The sequence below is a fragment of the Oncorhynchus keta genome, chromosome 24 (assembly GCF_023373465.1).
Source record: "Oncorhynchus keta strain PuntledgeMale-10-30-2019 chromosome 24, Oket_V2, whole genome shotgun sequence".
NCBI lineage: Eukaryota > Metazoa > Chordata > Actinopteri > Salmoniformes > Salmonidae > Oncorhynchus > Oncorhynchus keta.
Genome location: NC_068444.1, coordinates 17,974,302 through 17,995,538, shown reverse-complemented (window position 1 = coordinate 17,995,538; position 21,237 = coordinate 17,974,302). Strand labels below are relative to the sequence as shown.

Here is a 21,237-nt window from a genome sequence, read left to right as displayed (position 1 = left end):
CACACACACACACACACAGACAGAGACACAGAGAGACAGACACAGAGACAGACACAGAGACAGACACAGAGACACAGAGACACAGACACAGACACACACACACACACACACACATACACACACACACACACACACACACACACACACACACACACACACACACACACACACACACACACACACACACACACACACACACACACACACACACACACAGACACACAGACACACAGACACTCACACACTCACACCACATACATGACAGACCCCTAGTCTGTTTGATGATTCCGTTAATGATTCTTCCATTTTTTGCAAGACTGTAAAGTCGAAGGGTCTTCAAGGTCTTCAAGTCTCAAGCCAAGGTTACTTCTCAGGAAGCTAACACAGATCTTCAAGTCTCAAGCCAAGGTTACTTTTCAGGAAGCTAATGCAAATATTCAAGCCTCATGCTAAGCTTACTTATCAAGGAGCTAATGCAGTCTCCAAGCCAAGGTTACTTATCAGGGAGCTAATGCAGTCTCCAAGCCAAGGTTACTTATCAGGGAGCTAATGCAGTCTCCAAGCCAAGGTTACTTATCAGGGAGCTAATGCAGTCTCCAAGCCAAGGTTACTTATCAGGGAGCTAATGCAGTCTCCAAGCCAAGGTTACTTATCAGGGAGCTAATGCAGTCTCCAAGCCAAGGTTACTTATCAGGGAGCTAATGCAGACTCCAAGCCAAGGTTACTTATCAGGAAGTTAACTCAGTCATCAAGCCTCAAGCCAAGGTTACTTATCAGGAAGTTAACTCAGTCATCAAGCCTCAAGCCAAGGTTACTTATCATGCGAGTGCGGTTCAGCAACAGACTTGTCAGACTTCCATGTGTTTTACCAGGCAGTCTTTCACTCACGTGCCATATAAGTCTGCTTAATTTGTAATTATGTTAGTATGCTGAAGCCCACTCACACAGACATGAACACACACAGACCCCCTCTGTCTAGGACCCTGCTGTCTCAGATGAACTGGAGTCAGAAAGGAAACAGAAAACTGACTTTACTGCTGGTCTGATCACTCAAATCCCTGCTATATAATGTCCCCTGTAACATCGTTCTTTGTTTTTAACGGGAGGAGGGATCGAGGGGTGTAGACAGAAAGTGTCTCAGGCAAAACGTTTAATATTTCTAACTGTTAGACTCTAAAAGGGTTTCAGAGTTCAAAGTTGTTTTTTGTCTCCCCTTCACAGAAAGCACACTGAGGTGCAAAAAGTTTCATACACACACACACACACACACACACACACACACACACACACACACACACACACACACACACACACACACACACACACACACACACACACACACACACACACACACACACACACACACACACACACACACACACACACACACACAGATAGATAGATAGGATAGGAGAATGTGCTCACAGTAGTCGAAGGGAGCGCAGTCCACCAAAGGCTAGACTGGGAATGCAGCGCAGAGAGTTATAACTCAGGATCCTAGAATGATAAGAAACAGGCAGTACATCTTAACATATATCCCTCCTGTTATAACTCAGGATCCTAGAATGCTAAGAAACAGGCAGTACATCTTAACATATATCCCTCCTGTTATAACTCAGGATCCTAGAATGAGTAAGAAACAGGCAGTACATCTTAACATATATCCCTCCTGTTATAACTCAGGATCCTAGAATGCTAAGAAACAGGCAGTACACCTTAACATATATCCCTCCTGTTATAACTCAGGATCCTAGAATGAGTAAGAAACAGGCAGTACATCTTAACATATATCCCTCCTGTTATAACTCAGGATCCTAGAATGAGTAAGAAACAGGCAGTACACCTTAACATATATCCCTTCTGTTATAACTCAGGATCCTAGAATGAGTAAGAAACAGGCAGTACACCTTAACACATATCCCTTCTGTTATAACTCAGGATCCTAGAATGAGTAAGAAACAGGCAGTACACCTTAACACATATCCCTCCTGTTATAACTCAGGATCCTAGAATGAGTAAGAAACAGGCAGTACACCTTAACACATATCCCTTCTGTTATAACACATCCTAGAAAACTACAGAGTTGTTTTGTTGTGTTCAATGCGCTCATAGTGGACAGGTAGACAGGTAGACAGGTGGACAGGAAGACAGGTAGACAGGTGGACAGGTAGACAGATGGACAGGTAGACAGATGGACAGGTGGAAAGGTGGACAGGTGGACAGGCAGACAGGTAGACAGGTAGACAGGTGGACAGGTAGACAGGTAGACGGGTAGACGGGTGGACGGGTAGACGGGTGGACGGGTAGACGGGTGGACGGGTAGACGGGTAGACACGTAGACAGGTGGACAGGTGGACAGGAGGACAGGTGGACAGGTGGACAGGTAGACAGGTAGACAGGTAGACAGGTGGACAGGTAGACAGGTGGACAGGTGGACAGGTGGACAGGTGGACAGGTGGACAGGTAGACAGGTAGACAGGTGGACAGGTAGACAGGTAGACAGGTAGACTGTTGGACAGGTGGACAGGTGGACAGGTGGACAGGTGGACAGGTGGACAGGTGGACAGGTAGACAGGAGGACAGGTAGACAGGAGTACAGGTAGACAGGTAGACAGGTGGACAGGTGGACAGGTAGACAGGTGGACTGGTAGACAGGTAGACAGGTGGACAGGTGGACAGGTGGACAGGTAGACAGGTGGCCAGGTTAACGGATCAGTGCTTACAGCGTCGTGAGCTGACTCATGTTGGAGAATGAAGAGATGGTGAGAGAGTTGATCTTGTTGTTACTAAGGTCTCTAAAAGGACACAGAACACACTGTTAAATCACACACTGTAGGGCATCCACCCATGAAGTGTCATTCCTTATGTTATAAAATACATTTCACCAAAACAAATATGATTGTTCATGATATGAACTGTTCAGTGGGGTCTTTCTCTACCATATCATTAACATTATATCTAATAAGTTGGATTTTGTAACATCGGATAGTAAGCACTGAGCTCTGTTGAGAGCTGAATGTAAAATAAAAAGCTTGTTTAATGTCCTCCCGGATTGGAGAAGAAACAAGTTCAACAGTGTACCTGTCCAGTTAGCCACAGTTCTCCTACAGTATCCAGCCTAACTGACGCAATTATATTACCCAGAGTTTCTACCCCTTTCTTTCTCTGGCCTCCATTGAATTAGTCCCCCTAATTCAGGCCATCCTACAAGGGTAAAAACTTTTGAAGTGATTACGATGGAGACACAAGGGGTGGACCACTGTTTTTTTAGAGTAACATGTAACATATTATTTTACCCATCGGTCAAAAGATGCTTTTTGATTGGACACGGTACACACTGCCAAATAACACCAGGTAAACATTAAGGTTGGCCAGGGCGACACACTCACACTAACTGGAGGTATTTAAAGGTAGAAAGCTCCTTTGGCACCATGCCAAACTGGTTCCCATCTAGATACCTGTGGAGAAACAGACAGATATTCAGAGTTTAATACTTGTGTGAAATGGCAGCATTCAGATCCTGGGTCTTTCTAAAGCCACAGAGAGGGAAAGGCCAGACCACAAACCCTACAACCCCCTGTCAGATAGTAACACTGTCCCCCCCCACCCCACCCACCCACCCTCTCTATCTATCTATCTCCCTCCCCCCCACCCCTCCCTCTACCCCCCACCCCTCCCTCTACCCCCACAACTCTCTATCTCCCTCCCCCCACCCTCTCTATCTATCCCCCCACCCCTCTCTATCTATCTCCCCAACCCTCTCTGTCTCCCTCACTCCCACCCCTCTCTATCTCCCCCAACCCCTCTCTATCTATCTCCCTCCCCACCCCTCTCTATCTCCCTCCACCCCTCTCTCTCTATCCATCTCCTTTGCCCCTCCCCCACACCTCCCCCGACTCCTCCCCCTACCCCCTGTCTATCTATCTCCTTCCCTCCCTATCTATATATCCTTCATCTCCCCTCCCTCTACATCTATCTCCCCATCCCTCCCTCCCCTCCCTATCTAAGCTCCCGTTTCCCCTCCCTCCCTCCCCCCACACACCCTCTCTTTCTATCTCCCCCTTCCACCCTCAACACTCCCTATCTATCTCCAGACCCATCCCAACAAAACCTGCTCATTAAAATGTTCTCTGCTGCTGTGGATCTCTCTCTCACACACACACACACACAGTTCTTGGCCATCGTAGTTGGAGTGACATCAGTATTGGGCCTGGAGGCCTCTGGGGGTAGATCTGCTCATGTCCATAAAATTCCACCTGATTGTATCATAAAACATTCTTATGATTGAAATATTTGATGTACTGAGGAGGAACTCACAATTCAGTGACGTTTCTGGGGATGCCTTTGGGCAGCGCACGGAGGTGATTGTTACTGCAGCGTACCACAGTCTCCAGACATGTACACTCACTGGGACACTGAGGCCTGGGCACACAGCTCATCTCCTCCACTCCTGGACAGAGACAGAGGGAGAAGGCAGGTTTGATTATTCATCTAGCAAGAGAGATTGAATAGCGGAAACGAGGAAAAGAGAGGTTAGATAGAGAGAACAGAGAGGTTAGATAGAGAGAACAGAGAGGTTAGATAGAGAGAACATATTAAATGAGATTAGATAGAGATGACATATTAAATGAGAGATTAGATAGAGATGACATTAAATGAGAGATTAAATGAGAGATTAGATAGAGATGACATATTAAATGAGAGATTAGATAGAGAACATTTTTAAATGAAAGATTAGATAGAGATGACATATTAAATGAGAGATTAGATAGAGATGACATATTAAAATGAAAGATTAGATAGAGATGACATATTAAATGAGAGATTACATAGAGATGACATATTAAATGAGAGATTAGATAGAGATGACATATTAAATGAGAGATTAGATAGAGATGGCATTAAATGAGAGATTAGATAGAGAGAACATTTTAAATGAAAGATTAGATAGAGATGACATGTTAAATGAAAGATTACATAGAGATGACATAATAAATGAAAGATTAGATAGAGATGACATATTAAATGAGAGATTACATAGAGATGACATATTAAATTAGAGATTAGATAGAGATGACATTAAATGAGAGATTAGATAGAGATGACATGTTAAATGAGAGATTAGATAGAGATGGCATATTAAATGAGAGATTACGTAGAGATGACATATTAAATGAAAGATTAGATAGAGATGACATATTAAATGAGAGATTACATAGAGATTACATATTAAATGAGAGATTAGATAGAGATGACATTAAATGAGAGATTAGATAGAGATGACCCTCATTGTGTGGGAGGTATGTTAGTGATCTATTGATGGCCCTCATTGTGTGGGAGGTAAATTAGTGATCTATTGTTGGCCCTCATTGTATGAGAGAACATACGTATGAGTGAAACCCGTAACTCCCATCAAGGCAGAACTGTGTGTGCTAGAGAGTGTGAGGCAGAACTGTGTGTGCTAGACAGTGTGTGTGTGTGTGTTTCGACCCAAACTCACCCTCTTCACAGCGGAAGTCAGGCAGTGCCACGTCCTGTAGTGGGATCTCTTTGAGGAAGGCGGGGCGCTGACATCGAGGATTGCCCGTGACGATCTTTCTGCTTCTCAGCCAATCACCAAGCCAGGCCAGACGACAGTCACAGTTGAAGGAGTTAGCCAGGAGGTTACTGATGGAAAGGGAGAGTTAGACTTAACAATTACACCAATTAAGTGTGTGTGTGTGTGTGTGTCTGTATGTGTGTGTGTGTGCGCGCGCGTGTGTGCGCGTGTGCGTGCGTGTGTGTGTGTGTGTGTGTGTGTGTGTGTGTAGGTGTGTTAGAGCCCTGCATCGAGTGAAAAATCAGCTGTTGTGTAGAATGAAACCATTATTTCAACCCGTGGTTCAGCTCACAGATCAGAACAATTACACTGCGGGTCGGATACATTTGCAATCAATTTTTTTACAGGAGCTTGTTGTGTTGCGAATTCCATTCAGTGAGTCGCGAGGCAGACATAGGCTACCGGCCACGTAGAGACGCCATGTCCATACGGGACACAGGGGCACGTGCCTCCTCAGATTAATATATTGTATTTAAAAATATATATTTGTTGCTGTACTAGCCACCTAGCCATTTTCTGAAGTTGTCTTTAGCTAGCCCAGAGAGGTTCCCAATCTCCCAACCTCATAGCAAGCTACCAAGAAGCCATTTCACGCTATCAATCAAGTTAGAGTAGCTAGCTTGTTTATCTATCTTAGCTGGCATGCCTGCTGGCAAGGTTGGTAGACTTTAGAAAAACAATTAATTACTAAACGTACTGAATAAGACATTCCGTTCAATCTTTTACCCAGATTTTAGCAGAGACACAGGGAAATGCAGTGCATTCAGAAAGTATTCAGACCCTTGACATTCAGATACTTGTCCCGAAGCCACTCCTGCATTGTCTTGGCTGTGTGCTTAGGGTCATTGTCCTGTTGGAAGGTAAATCTTAGCCCCAGTCTGAGGTCCTGAGTGCTCTGGAGCAGGTTTTCATCAAGGATCTCTCTGTACTTTGCTCTGTTCATCTTTCCCTCGATCCTGACCAGTCTCCTGGTCCCTGCCGCTGAAAAACATCCCCAAAGCATGATACTGCCATCCCCATGCTTCCCGTAGGGATGGTGCCAGGTTTCCTCCAGTCATGATGTTAGGCATTCAGGCCTAAGAGTTCACCTTGTTTCATCAGACCAGATAATATTGTTTCTCATGGTCTGAGAGTCTTTAGGCATTTTGGAAAACTCCAAGGTGGCTTGTGCCTTTTACTGAGGAGTGGCTTCCGTCTGGCCACGCTATAATAAAGGCCTGTTTGGTGGAGTGCTGCAGAGATGGTTGTCCTTCTGGAAGGTTCTCCCATCCCCACAGAGGAACTTCCATTTAAGAATCATGGAGGCCACTGTGTTCTTGGGTATCTTCAATGCTGCAGACATTTTTTGGTACCCTTCCCCAGATCTGTGCCTCGACACAATCCTGTCTCGGAACTCTTCGGGACAATTCATTCGACCTCTTGTCCAATCAATTGAATTTGACCACATGTGGACTCCAATCAAGTTGTAGAAACTTCTCATGGATAATCAATGGAAACAGGATGCACCTGAGCTCAATTTTGAGTCCCATAGAAAGGGTCTGAATACAGGTACATTAGTTATTTCTGTTTTATTTTTTAATACTTTTGCAAAAATGTCTAAAACCTGTTTTCACTTTTGTCGTTATGGGATATTGTGTGTAGATTGACGAGGATAAACAATTATTTAATCCATTTTAGAATAAGGCTGTAACGTAACAAAATGTGGACATATTCAAGGGATCTGAAAACTTCCAGTCAGGAGGATACAGACAGCTCAGGAGGTGTGCTTAGACATGTATTTTCCACATAGAATGTAATGTAAAGATTATGGCTCTAGATTGCATTAAAAGGGTTTCAAGTGTCTGAAAAATGGATGGGGAGCCTTAAGTTGGGGATTCTACTAAATAAATGTATCCTGTGTTTGCAGCCTGTATTCAATTCTGGGAATGGTTTATTTAAGTTTTAATTAGGCCTGAAATATTTGATTATCTTAACACTATTTCATGTAAAGGTATTTTTTTGGTATGTCGGCTACAGGCTTTATTAGGTAAGAAGGCTAATTAGAAGACTATTTTTCTCAAAGCGATTTGAGTAATGCATCGCATTGTGAAAATAAAAATATATTTTTCTTAATTCATGGCATTCATTTTATAGACATGCAATATGACGGGTAGGGCTCTGAGAACGGACCTGTGCAGGACTTAGTGTGTGAGTGTGTCTTACAGTGTAGACAGTGTCTGCAGGGTGTCGAAGGCTCCAGGGGTGATGGTAGTTAGCTGGTTGTCATAGAGAGACAACAGGCGAACGTTGTGCAGGCCGGTGAAGCTGTTGTTATGGATACATCTGATCTTGTTGTTCCTCAACATTCTGGAATAGAGTAAACTGCTTAAATGGCATATATCCCATGTGAATTGACAAGAAGTCTATTGAAATGTTCCTAATATGAAAGGAAGATACAGTGTTGGAAAAGGAGTATTTGGAGGATGTATTGTGGGTGTTAATACATGACTAGTCTCTTTCCACAGCCGCTGTGTGGACTTACACAATTCTGCCAAGCAAAGAATAGTACATTAAGCATCAGTGCATGATGGTTCTCATCCATGTATACATGAGTGTGTGTGCCTACTTGTGCTCATGTGTGCGTCTGTGTCTGTTTGGGTCACTGCGTGTGTGTGTGTGTGTGTGTGTGTCTCTGTGATGTGTGTGACTCACAGCATGCGTAGTCCCTCCAGTCCCTTGAACATTCCACTGCGGACAGAATCCAGCTGATTGGCTGAAAGATGGAGCTCGTTGACAGACCCCGCCCCCTCAAACGCCCCATCCTCGATCTCTGTGATCTTATTGTTGCTAAGGTTACTGGGAATAAATAAATAATGGTGATTAAAGAAAGATGAAAAATACTTTAGTGAACTTCTTAACTTTTTTTTGGTAGCAGCAGTGAGACATTAGCCTTGGTACCAGTCTGTTAGCTAACACTGCACTCCTTGTATTCCACTCCTTGTATTCCACTCCTTGTATTCCACTCCTTGTATTCCACTCCCCTTGTATTCCACTCCTTGTATTCCACTGCTTGTACTTGTGGCTAAACAGACTGGTACCTAGACTAGTGAGACATTTCTGTCTACTTCATTCATAATCTCTAAAACCACAACATACATGTTGTTGAGCTGAGAGGGGCCTTGAAGACTCCTGTAGCCTCCAGTGTAGTGATCTCATTGTTGTTCAGACGACTGGGAAGAGAGAGGAGGAAACTGACCATGGTTAGAATGAAGCGTGAAATAAAACAGCCATGAATCCTGAAGAAGATTCAAACACGTGTGTCGGTGTGTGTCGGTGTGTGTGCTTGTGTGTGTCGGTGTGTGTCGTGTGTGTGTGTGTGTCGGTGTGTGTGTGTGTGTGTGTCGGTGTGTGTCGTTGTGTGTGTGTGTCGGTGTGTGTCGTTGTGTGTGTGTGTCGGTGTGTGTGTGTGTGTGTGTGTCGGTGTGTGTGTGTGTGTCGTGTGTGTGTGTGTGTGTGTCGGTGTGTGTGCTTGTGTGTGTGTGTGTGTGTGTGTGTGTGTGTGTGTGTGTGTGTGTGTGTGTGTGTGTGTGTGTGTGTGTGTGTGTGTGTGTGTGTGTGTGTGTGTGTGTGTGTCGGTGTCGGTGTGTGTGTCGGTGTCGGTGTGTGTGATCGGTGTGTGTGTGTGTGTGTGCGTGTGTGTGTGTGTGTGTGTGTGTGTGTGTGTGTGTGTGTGTGTGTGTGTGTGTGTGTGTGTGTGTGTGTGTGTGTGTGTGTGTGTGTGTGTGTGTGTACTCTTACAGTTCAGTGGTAGAGGCAGGGATGTGTTCTGGTATATTTTTGATTCGGAGGTTGGAGCAGTCCACCACGTTGGACTCACAGCGACATTTAGGAGGACAGACTGGATCACTGTTACACTCATTATTCAGACGGGTGTCCTCGGTGCCTGAGGGCACATAACACACAAACACACACAACCTTTAAAAAAACTGTACCTGATACACAACTAACACAACACACAGTTTTTAACAAACCTAAATGTACCTGAAACACAAAACGCACACGCAGAATTGGTATAAACACGTCACACACACAACATATAGAGGTGTCTTTACAACGACTTCATAACTACTAAATGACTGTCGCCGCGTAGCACTCACTTCTGTCATTTGAGAGACTAGTCAAGGACCATATCACCTCTACCTTATCTGTCACCCTAGACCCACACTGCCCTATCCCATCTGGACAACAGAAATGCCTATACTACCTCCCTCCTCTCCTCTCCTCTCCTCTCCTCCTCCTCTCCTCTCCTCTCCTCTCCTCCTCTCCTCTCCTCTTCTCTCCTCTCCTCTCCTCCTCTTCCCTCCCTCCCTCCCATCTCTCTCCTCTCCTCTCTGTCTATGAAAAGAGGTGTACATACCAGAAAGCCTGGAGCAGGTTACATCAATAATGGATACACACTAGCAGCCACTTAATGTATGTGTTTGTCTGTGTGTGTTTCTGTGTCTATGTGTGTGTCTGTGTGTGTTTCTGTGTGTGTGTGTGTGTGTGTGTGTGTGTGTGTGTGTGTGTGTGTGTGTGTGTGTGTGTGTGTGTGTGTGTGTGTGTGTGTGTGTGTGTGTGTGTGTGTGTGTGTGTGTGTGTGTGTGTGTGTGTGTGTGTGTGTGTGTGTGTGTGTGTGTATGTGTGTGTGCCTGTGTGTGTGCGTCTGTGTGTATGCGTCTGTGTGTATGTCTGTCTATGTGTTTGTGTGTGTGTGTGTGTTTGTGTGTCTGTCTCACTCAGAGAGGATAGCCCAGTGTTCCTTTGTTAGTTAGTCATCTGTGTCCCGTGTTCCGTAGCGCTCGCACACTCCGCTCCACCCCTAAGTGAAGTTAAGGGATGATGTCATCGTGCCCCTGTAAAGAGTAGAGCCCCCAGAGCCACAGACAGAGGCTTCAACTCAATACGCTCGGATAGTGGAGAAGTCGTAGAATGTTAAAGGTCAAAATTGCTGGAGACACCTTGCCGGTTTGGTGACACCTTTGTGCCTGCTAGGAAAGAGATTTGAGATGGCTAATTGGTGGTAAATAAGTGAATTGTTTCACCTCACAGTTAGCCAATTCAAACTGTTTACAGTCAGTTGGCAATCACTTCTTCACTATTTTGCTAGCTACAGTAGCACTGCCGTGTCAATAATAACCTGACTCCAAAAATGACAGGTGTCTCAAGCTGTGTTTGTATTTGACCATTGTGACGAGCATCCAATCATACCCACTTCCTATGGGTATAGACAAATATTTCTCTCCTCATCTCCTTTCCTTCATCCCAATAGACTAACATAGCTTCCTCTCCTCATCTCCTTTCCTTCATCTCAATAGACTAACATAGCTTCCTCTCCTCATCTCCTTTCCTTCATCTCAATAGACTAACATAGCTTCCTCTCCTCATCTCCTTTCCTTCATCTCAATAGACTAACATAGCTTCCTCTCCTCATCTCCTTTCCTTCATCTCAATAGACTAACATAGCTTCCTCTCCTTATCTCCTTTCCTTCATCTCAATAGACTAACATAGCTTCCTCTCCTCATCTCCTTTCCTTTATCTCATCTCATCTCCTGAGGCTGTCTCAGTGAGAACAGTTGTGACTGAGACATGTTGTTCCATGTGTTCAGCTTCTACAATACAGCCTTATTGGTCTCTTTTGGACTCTGAGACAAACAGCTCAGACAGACAGGAAGTTCTGTACTGATGATGACTGAAGTCTAATGACGCTCATTACACTGTGCTGTGGACGACACACACACACACACACTCGCTCGCTTGCTCACACACACACACACACACACACACACACACACACACACACACACACACACACACACACACACACACACACACACACACACACACACACACACACACACACACACACACACACACACACACACACACACACACACACACACAGACAGACACACACAGGCGATGAGTGAAGTCTAATAATGCTTATTACAGAGCGAAGTGGATGAACGGAAGTAATGTAATTTCCTGCTACACAGGAAGCAATGAAAGTTTCAGGATGTTCTTTGATCTAGCAGAGTGACTTGTCTTTCACTGAGACACGAGGACTGATAGATAGTGGGGGAGGGAGAGAGAAAGCGAGAGAGAGGAATGAGAGAGAATGAGAGAGAGGGAAAGAGAAAGGGAGGTAGGGAGATAGCGAGGTGGAGTTTGTTGGGAAGAGAGTTGTCTGCCAGTACAGAGACTGAATGTTAGTAGTCTACAGTATATTCCACAGTCCAATTATTCACAGAATATAACATGCCATTCCAGTGTTTTTGTGAGTATTTGTCATACATTTTTGAAGAGGACAGATTTAGTATTAAGCTTTCATATTGTATTTCCATTCATGTCACCTGCCAATGATAGCCCAGTGTCTTTCTTAAAGATGCGCGCACACACACAGCGCGCGAGCACACGCAGAGCTGAGCTGAGGCAGAGGGCCAGACAAGGAAGCACACATGACTTACGGTAAAACACAAACCACAAGAGTTAACCCATTCCAGTTAGACGGAGAAAGAGATAGAGAAGAGGAGAACTACAGAATGAATGGAGGGATGGAGAGGTGAATAGCGAGGGAGAAGATGTGTAAAAGCGTGAACACAAGCTACTCACCAGGGATGAAGTATTGTTCCTTGGCTGTGATGGAAACAAGAGAGAAGCAATGATGTCAGTCGACACAGATATACATTCTCACATACACTACATGGGCAAAAGTATGTGGACATACGTCATATTAGTGGATTCGGGTATATTACCCACATCCGTTACTGACACGTGTATAACATCAAGCACACAGCCATGCAATCTCCATAGACAAACATGGGAAGTAGAATGGCCGTATTAAAAAGTTCAGTGACTTTCAATGTGGCACCGCCATAGGATCCCTGAGTGCTATAGTATGTAGAGCATAAAAATCATCTGTCCTCGGTTGTGACACTCACTACCAAGTTCCAAACTACCTCTGGAAGCAACAGTAGCACAAGAACTGTTCGTCGGGAGCTTCATGGAATGGGTTTCCATGACCAAGCAGTCGCACACAAGCCTAAGATCACAATGCGCAATGCCGCCATTGGACTCTTGAGCAGTGGAAACGCATTCTCTGGAGTGATGCATCTTGCTTCACCATCTGGCAGTCCAACGGACAAGTCTGAGTTTGGAGAATGCTACCTGAGAACGCTAATGCTAACTGTAAAGTTTGGTGGTGGAGGAATAATGGTCTGCGGCTGTTTTCATGGTTTAGGCTCCTTAGTTTGATTAAAGGGAAATCTTAACACTACAGCATACAATGACATTCGAGACGATTCTGTGCTTCCAACTTTGTGTTTAACAGTTTGAGGAAGGCTGTTTCCTGTTTCAGCATGGCAATGCCACAATGGAGGGGGGGGAGAGAGAGAGAGAGAGAGAGAGAGAGAGAGAGAGAGAGAGAGAAAAAATTATGATTCACCATGGCTAGGCAGATGACAATGCTAGATTGTAAACCAGCGAGAGTAGCGTGTGGAGAGAGGAGTGCCAGGCTGCCTATCCCGCTGCTCTAACACAGTATACTGGCAGAGAGACACACACACACAGCGAGGCAGAAACACTATACTGTACCCTATGGGTGCCAGAGACAGGAAGGGCCAAGGGGGTGGGAGGGAGGTGAGGAGTGAATATAGTAAAGGGTGGGAATGGGGAATGGGCAGGGGAAGGGAGGGGGATCAGGGAGATGAGGAGTGAATATAGTAAAGGGTGGGAATGGGGAATGGGCAGGGGAAGGGAGGGGGATCAGGGAGATGAGGAGTGAATATAGTAAAGGGTGGGAATGGAGAATGGAGAATGGTCAGGGGAAGGGAGGGGGATCAGGGAGGTGAGGAGTGAATATAGTAAAGGGTGGGAATGGAGAATGGGCAGGGGAAGGGAGGGGATCAGGGAGGTGAGGAGTGAATATAGTAAAGGGTGGGAATGGAGAATGGAGAATGGGCAGGGGAAGGGAGGGGATCAGGGAGGTGAGGAGTGAATATAGTAAAGGGTGGGAATGGAGAATGGGCAGGGGAAGGGAGGGGGATCAGGGAGGTGAGGAGTGAATATAGTAAAGGGTGGGAATGGAGAATGGGCAGGGGAAGGGAGGGGGATCAGGGAGGTGAGGAGTGAATATAGTAAAGGGTGGGAATGGAGAATGGGCAGGGGAAGGGAGGGGATCAGGGAGATGAGGAGTGAATATAGTAAAGGGTGGGAATGGAGAATGGGCAGGGGAAGGGAGGGGGATCAGGGAGATGAGGAGTGAATATAGTAAAGGGTGGGAATGGAGAATGGGCAGGGGAAGTGAGGGGGATCAGGGAGGTGAGGAGTGAATATAGTAAAGGGTGGGAATGGAGAATGGGCAGGGGAAGTGAGGGGGATAGTAGGCAGAGGGCTTGAGGAATTGGACACGGGCAGAAACCCTAGCTACAGCGCCAGCCTTACCCAGCGATGCCAGCTCTCTGTGGTGTACTGTGAAACCAGACTCACTGTGTGTTAATGTGCTATACAACCTGCTAGAGGAGAGAGGGATAAAGGATCAACAACTAAATTAAAACCCTCGGCTGGGGATAAAGGATCAACAACTAAATGAGAGAGAGAGAGAGAGAGAGAGAGAGAGAGAGAGAGAGAGAGAGAGAGAGAGAGAGAGAGAGAGAGAGAGAGAGAGAGAGAGAGAGAGAGAGAGAGAGAGAGAGAGAGAGAGAGAGAGAGAGAGAGAGAGAGAGAGAGAGAGAGAGAGACAGAGAGAGAGAGAGAGAGAGAGAGAGAGAGAGAGAGAGAGAGAGAGAGAGATATTTAAGTAAGGGTCAAACGTTTTAGAACACCTACTCCTTCAAGGATTTTTCTTTATTTTTTTACTATTTTCTACATTGTAGAATAATAGTGAAGACATCAAAACTATGAAATAACTCATATGGAATCATGTAGTAACCAAAAAAGTGTTAAACTAATTAAAATATGGGCCATGGAACATGGGCAATGGACATTAGACCTGTGGAAATGTGTCCTTTTGTCTGGAGTCCAAATTTGAGATTTTTGGTTGCAACTGCCGTTTGTTTGTGAGACGCCGTGTGGGTGAACGGATGATCTCCAAATGTGTATTTCCCATCGTGAAGCATGGAGGAGGAGGTGCTATGGTTGGGGGAACGGATGATCTCCACATGTGTATTTCCCATCGTGAAGCATGGAGGAGGAGGTGTTATGGTTGGGGGAACGGATGATCTCCACATGTGTATTTCCCATCGTGAAGCATGGAGGAGGAGGTGTTATGGTTGGGGGAACGGATGATCTCCACATGTGTATTTCCCATCGTGAAGCATGGAGGAGGAGGTGCTATGGTTGGGGGAACGGATGATCTCCACATGTGTATTTCCCATCGTGAAGCATGGAGGAGGAGGTGTTATGGTTGGGGGAACGGATGATCTCCACATGTGTATTTCCCATCGTGAAGCATGGAGGAGGAGGTGTTATGGTTGGGGGAACGGATGATCTCCACATGTGTATTTCCCATCGTGAAGCATGGAGGAGGAGGTGTTATGGTTGGGGGAACGGATGATCTCCACATGTGTATTTCCCATCGTGAAGCATGGAGGAGGAGGTGCTATGGTTGGGGGAACGGATGATCTCCACATGTGTATTTCCCATCGTGAAGCATGGAGGAGGAGGTGTTATGGTTGGGGGAACGGATGATCTCCACATGTGTATTTCACATCGTGAAGCATGGAGGAGGAGGTGCTATGGTGTGGGGGAGCTTTTCTGGTGACACTGTCTATTATTTATTTAGAATTCCAGGCACACTTAACCAGCATGGCTACCATGGCATTCTGTAATAATACGCCATCCCATCTGGTTTGGCTTCGTGGGACTATCATTTGTTTTTCAACAGGACAAAGACCAAACAGACCTCCAGGTTATGTAAGGGCTATTTTACCAAGAAGGAGAGTGATGGAGTGCTGCATCAGATGACCAAATTGAGATGGTTTGGGATAAGTCGGAGAGTGAAGGAAAAGCAGCCAACAAGTGCTCAGCATATGTGGAAATTCTTTCAAGACTGTTGAAAAGCATTCCAGCCGAAGCTGGTTGAGAGAATGCCAAGAGTGTGCAAAGCTGTCATCAAGGCAAAGGATAGTTATTTGAAGAATCTCAAATATAAAATATATTCTGATTTGTTTGACACTTTTTTGATTATACATGATTCCATATGTGTTATTTCATAGTTTTGATGTCTTCACTGTTATGCTACAATGTTGAAAATATTTTTTAAAAATATACATATAAAAACCCTTGAATGAGTAGGTGTTCTAAAACTTTTGACCGGTAATATATAAATATATATATATATATAAATATAAATAAGAGAGAGAGAGATGGAGAGACAGCCTTAGAGAGAGAGGTTCACTACAGACAGATGCCAGTCCTCCTACCAGAGCAGCGGAACTTCTTGCTCTTGATCTGCCCGATGCGTTTGTTGGCCAGTCGTCTGGGGCTGGTACAACGGGCACCACTGGTCTCTATGGGGTTGGAGCGCAGGTAGTCTGCCAGCCACTTCATATTACAGTCACAGATAAACGGGTTCTGGGCCAGGTGACTGAAGAGAGAGAGGGTGGAGGGAGGGCGGGAGGGTGAATTGGTGGGGGAGATATGGGGGAGAGAGGAGGGAGGACATTTCAAGCCAGGAATTTAGGGAGGGTAGCAAAGTCCATCCCAATATAATCTTTGTAAAAATTAAATGTTACTGTGTGACATTTTAAAGATGTACATCTGTGTGATTGCGTGTGGCATGGGATCTATGTGGTGGTCATCAAGGCCTAGGGTATGGAGATGATGGGATCTATGTGGTGGTCATCAAGGCCTAGGGTATGGAGATGATGGGATCTATGTGGTGGTGATCAAGGCCTAGGGTATGGAGATGATGGGATCTATGTGGTGGTCATCAAGGCCTAGGGTATGGAGATGATGGGATCTATGTGGTGGTCATCAAGGCCTAGGGTATGGAGATGATGGGATCTATGTGGTGGTCATCAAGGCCTAGGGTATGGAGATGATGGGATCTATGTGGTGGTCATCAAGGCCTAGGGTATGGAGATGATGGGATCTATGTGGTGGTCATCAAGGCCTAGGGTATGGAGATAATGGGATCTATTTGGTGGTCATCAAGGCCTAGGGTATGGAGATGATGGGATCTATGTGGTCGTCATCAAGGCCTAGGGTATGGAGATAATGGGATCTATGTGGTGGTCATCAAGGCCTAGGGTATGGAGATAATGGGATCTATGTGATGGTCATCAAGGCCTAGGGTATGGAGATAATGGGATCTATGTGGTGGTCAGCAAGGCCTAGGGTATGGAGATAATGGGATCTATGTGGTGGTCATCAAGGCCTAGGGTATGGAGATAATGGGATCTATGTGGTGGTCATCAAGGCCTAGGGTATGGAGATAATGGGATCTATGTGGTGGTCATCAAGGCCTAGGGTATGGAGATAATGGGATCTATGTGGTGGTCATCAAGGCCTAGGGTATGGAGATAATGGGATCTATGTGGTGGTCATCAAGGCCTAGGGTATGGAGATAATGGGATCTATGTGGTGGTCATCAAGGCCTAGGGTATGGAGATAATAGGATCTATGTGGTGGTCATCAATGCCTAGGGTATGGAGATAATGGGATCTATGTGGTGGTCATCAATGCCTAGGGTATGGAGATAATGGGATCTATGTGGTGGTCATCAAGGCCTAGGGTATGGAGATAATGGGATCTATGTGGTGGTCATCAAGGCCTAGGGTATGGAGATAATGGGATCTATGTGGTGGTCATCAAGGCCTAGGGTATGGAGATAATGGGATCTATGTGGTGGTCATCAATGCCTAGGGTATGGAGATAATGGGATCTATGTGATGGTCATCAAGGCCTAGGGTATGGAGATAATGGGATCTATGTGATGGTCATCAAGGCCTAGGGTATGGAGATAATGGGATCTATGTGGTGGTCATCAATGCCTAGGGTATGGAGATAATGGGATCTATGTGGTGGTCATCAAGACCTAGGGTATGGAGATAATGGGATCTATGTGGTGGTCATCAAGGCCTAGGGTATGGAGATAATGGGATCTATGTGGTGGTCATCAATGCCTAGGGTGGACAGTATAAATAGCAGGGACAGGGTAGAGGATATTTGTACTTCTTTTCTCAGGATCCAGGTTCAACAAGAGGCTAGTTATAGACTGGATCTCAGACACCAGTGTGTGTGTGTTTGTGTGTGTGTGGCGGGTGTGTGTGTGTGGCGGGTGTGTGTGTGTATGTGTGTGAGTGTGTATGTGTATGCTCGTGTGTGTGAACTGGGCTTCACTCCTGTTGTCTATTGGGTTTGGTGAGAAATGTGTTGTCAGGTGAGCCAAGGGACAACATTATCAATCAACTCAGGTGTGGGGCAGTATCGTGTGTGTCTGAGCTGGTCCTGTTTTATACTTGTTTATATGTGTTATACAACATAACACAATTGTCCTTGCCAAATATAAACTGCTCAAGTCATTCAGTCAAACCCTACTGCAGTTTGCTGTCAGCGTTGATAAGTGTTTCTTAATTAAGGCAGCACTGGCACATGCTTGATTGAGGTGTATTGACTTGATTTGAATTACCTAGCGTGTGTGTGTTGAATTTCCTGAGGTAATTGTCATGATGTATTTGATTCTACAAACCCTTCCAACTCTTCTGAAAATACATGCTGTTCAGTCGCTGGCTCATGCTAGCGGCGGATGGAGAAGTATCGCAAGCGGCAGCGTGTAAAAGTGTAAGCAACAAAAAGAAGCGCTGAGCATGTGTGTGTGTGTGTGTGTGTGTGTGTGTGTGTGTGTGTGTGTGTAGTGTAACTTACAGCGTCTGTATAGCTCTGAGAGAAGCTGAAGGTGCCCTTGGCCACAGTCTGTATCTTGTTGTCATACAGAGACAGAAGAGAGAGGTTCTTCAGGTCTGTGAAGGCATTGGCCCGAACACAGTGGATCTTATTGGCATTCAACAACCTGGGACAGGAAGGTAGAGAGAGAGAGACAGAGAGAGAGAGGGGTGGGGGGAAGAGAGAGGGGTGGGGGGAGAGAGAGGGAAAGAGAGGGAAAGAGAGAGAGGGGTGGGGGAGAGAGAGCGAGAGAGAGGGAAAGAGAGTTTAAAAAAAATTGAAAAGGGAAATATGTTACTTACAATCATCAATGTAAGCTGAATATTATCAAGGAGTAGCCACTGTGTACTTACAGTAGTTGCAGGGCATATAGTCCATCAAACACTCCTTTGGGAAGCTCCGTAATCTTATTCCCATACAGGACTCTGGAAAAGATCAATTGATAAATGAATTAATTGATCAGTGACTCAATCAATCAACAATAAATCAGAAATGCACTTATCCATCAATGGTTATAGTGACTCACAGTGAGTTGAGAGATCTCAGGCCTTGAAGGCATCAGGAGCTATTTCAGATATCTGGTTATTACTCAGGTCTCTGAAGGGGGTGAAAGGGGGGTTAAAGAGGCATTCAATGTGGGAGGTCTTGTCTTCAGCCACACCCAACTTTCATACTGTAGCTCTAACCCTTAACCCCTAGGTCTCAACTAATTCCTTATAGTACCATAACTTATTATTCAAGTTTCCATTCTAGAACTTCCTGACGCAGCCATTGATATTCGGACAGAAGTTAGTTGACGATACTGCTCGCCAATCAAAACCCAGAATAGTGTGGTGTGTGTGTGTGTGTATTAATGGCATCCAGGGCTATGGTCCATATGGAACAGGCTGTTTCTGTAAATGCCTGTCGCTAATAGGATCCACAGATTCTGGCCACAAGCTAACCACAACGTTTTTGTGTGTGTCTGTGTGTGTGTGTGCGTGTGTGTGTGTGTGTGTGTGTGTGTGTGTGTGTGTGTGTGTGTGTGTGTGTGGTGTGTGTGTGTATAGCGTGCATGCAAGGCATATGTGTGCGTACGTGCGTGTGTAAGGTATGTGCGGCGTGCGTGCGTGCGTATGTGTGCAGTGCGGCGTAGTGCAGTGCGTATGCGTGCGTGCGTGCGTGTGTGTGTGTGTGTGTGTGCAGTGAACTCCAGTCAACTGCATGTCTTTAAAGGGAAATCATCATGTGGTCTTTAAGATGTGAAATGATCCCATTTGAGGCTAATGTTAAACTAAGTGCTAAATAAGTGTCTAGTGCAAAAGCCTGACGTTTCCTGGAAAATAGAGCTCTGGATTAGGAGGAGGTTACAGCATCTGATCTCAGACACATCCTGTCATGTGAAAATAGAGTCCTGGATAAGCATCTGATCTCAGACACACTCCTGACATGTGAAAATAGAGTCCTGGATAAGCATCTGATCTCAGACACACTCCTGACATGTGAAAATAGAGTCCTGGATAAGCATCTGATCTCAGACACACTCCTGACATGTGAAAATAGAGTCCTGGATAAGCATCTGATCTCAGACACACTCCTGTCATGTGAAAATAGAGTCCTGGATAAGCATCTGATCTCAGACACACTCCTGTCATGTGAAAATAGAGTCCTGGATAAGCATCTGATCTCAGACACACCCTGTCATGTGAAAATAGAGTCCTGATAAGCATCTGATCTCAGACACACTCCTGACATGTGAAAATAGAGTCCTGGATAAGCATCTGATCTCAGACACACTCCTGACATGTGAAAATAGAGTCCTGGATAAGCATCTGATCTCAGACACACTCTGTCATGTGAAAATAGAGTCCTGGATAAGCATCTGATCTCAGACACACTCCTGACATGTGAAAATAGAGTCCTGGATAAGCATCTGATCTCAGACACACTCCTGTCATGTGAAAATAGAGTCCTGGATAAGCATCTGATCTCAGACACACTCCTGACATGTGAAAAATAGAGTCCTGGATAAGCATCTGATCTCAGACACACTCCTGTCATGTGAAAATAGAGTGCCAGACTAGTAGGAGGTTACATCATCTGATCTCAGACACACCAGTCATGTTCCAGGTTAACAACACAGTTCCATATGTAGGGTCATACAAACTGGGCCAAAGTGAGAACATGTGTGTTAGTGTGTTTCCACAGTGGGTCCCTCTGTCACCCTTTTGATCAATAGGGATTTGTAGTAGAGGCTCCCCAGAGGCGGAAGGGGACGACCATCCTTCTCAGTGAATTATGCGAGGGAAACAAATAGTGAAACATTTTTAAAAAGTTATCCTTTTAGATAAAGCTTCAATTAATATATTCACATCTCCAAATAATCAATTAAAACACACAGTTTTAGGCTGGGCTGTGAAATGAGTCTAAGTGGATTGCACTCAGTTATGTTATTTTAGCCCTAAACCTGGTGTATTTACAGTACATCTGTTCTTCAGCAACAAAGGAAGTGTACTTAGTGTACTTCAGCCCTCAAGAGTATATACTTGCATTAATACTTCAGCCCCACAGCTAGTGTACTTACATGCTTTCTCCTGTCCTAGAAGAAGTGTAGTTAGTGTACTTCAGCCCCAGAGGAAGTGTACGTAGTGTATTTCAGCCCTAGAGGAAGTGTACGTAGTGTATGTCAGCGCTAGAGGAAGTGTACTGTAGTGTATGTCAGCCCTAGAGGAAGTGTACGAGTGTATTTCAGCCC

General features: G+C 45.2%; 1 protein-coding gene and 1 long non-coding RNA gene across 2 annotated transcripts in view; one reads left to right on the top strand and one right to left on the bottom strand.

The window, feature by feature from the left end:
* Window positions 1–21,237, top strand: part of LOC118377710 (inactive heparanase-2-like) — a 235,695-nt gene that overhangs the window by 86,840 nt on the left and 127,618 nt on the right. The window lies entirely within an intron of this gene.
* On the bottom strand, window positions 18,513–19,051 carry LOC127911404 (uncharacterized). The gene is made up of 3 exons (XR_008078269.1): window positions 19,030–19,051; window positions 18,857–18,928; window positions 18,513–18,630 (listed from the first exon to the last, which is right to left on the bottom strand). It is a non-coding gene; the product is annotated as an uncharacterized LOC127911404 (long non-coding RNA).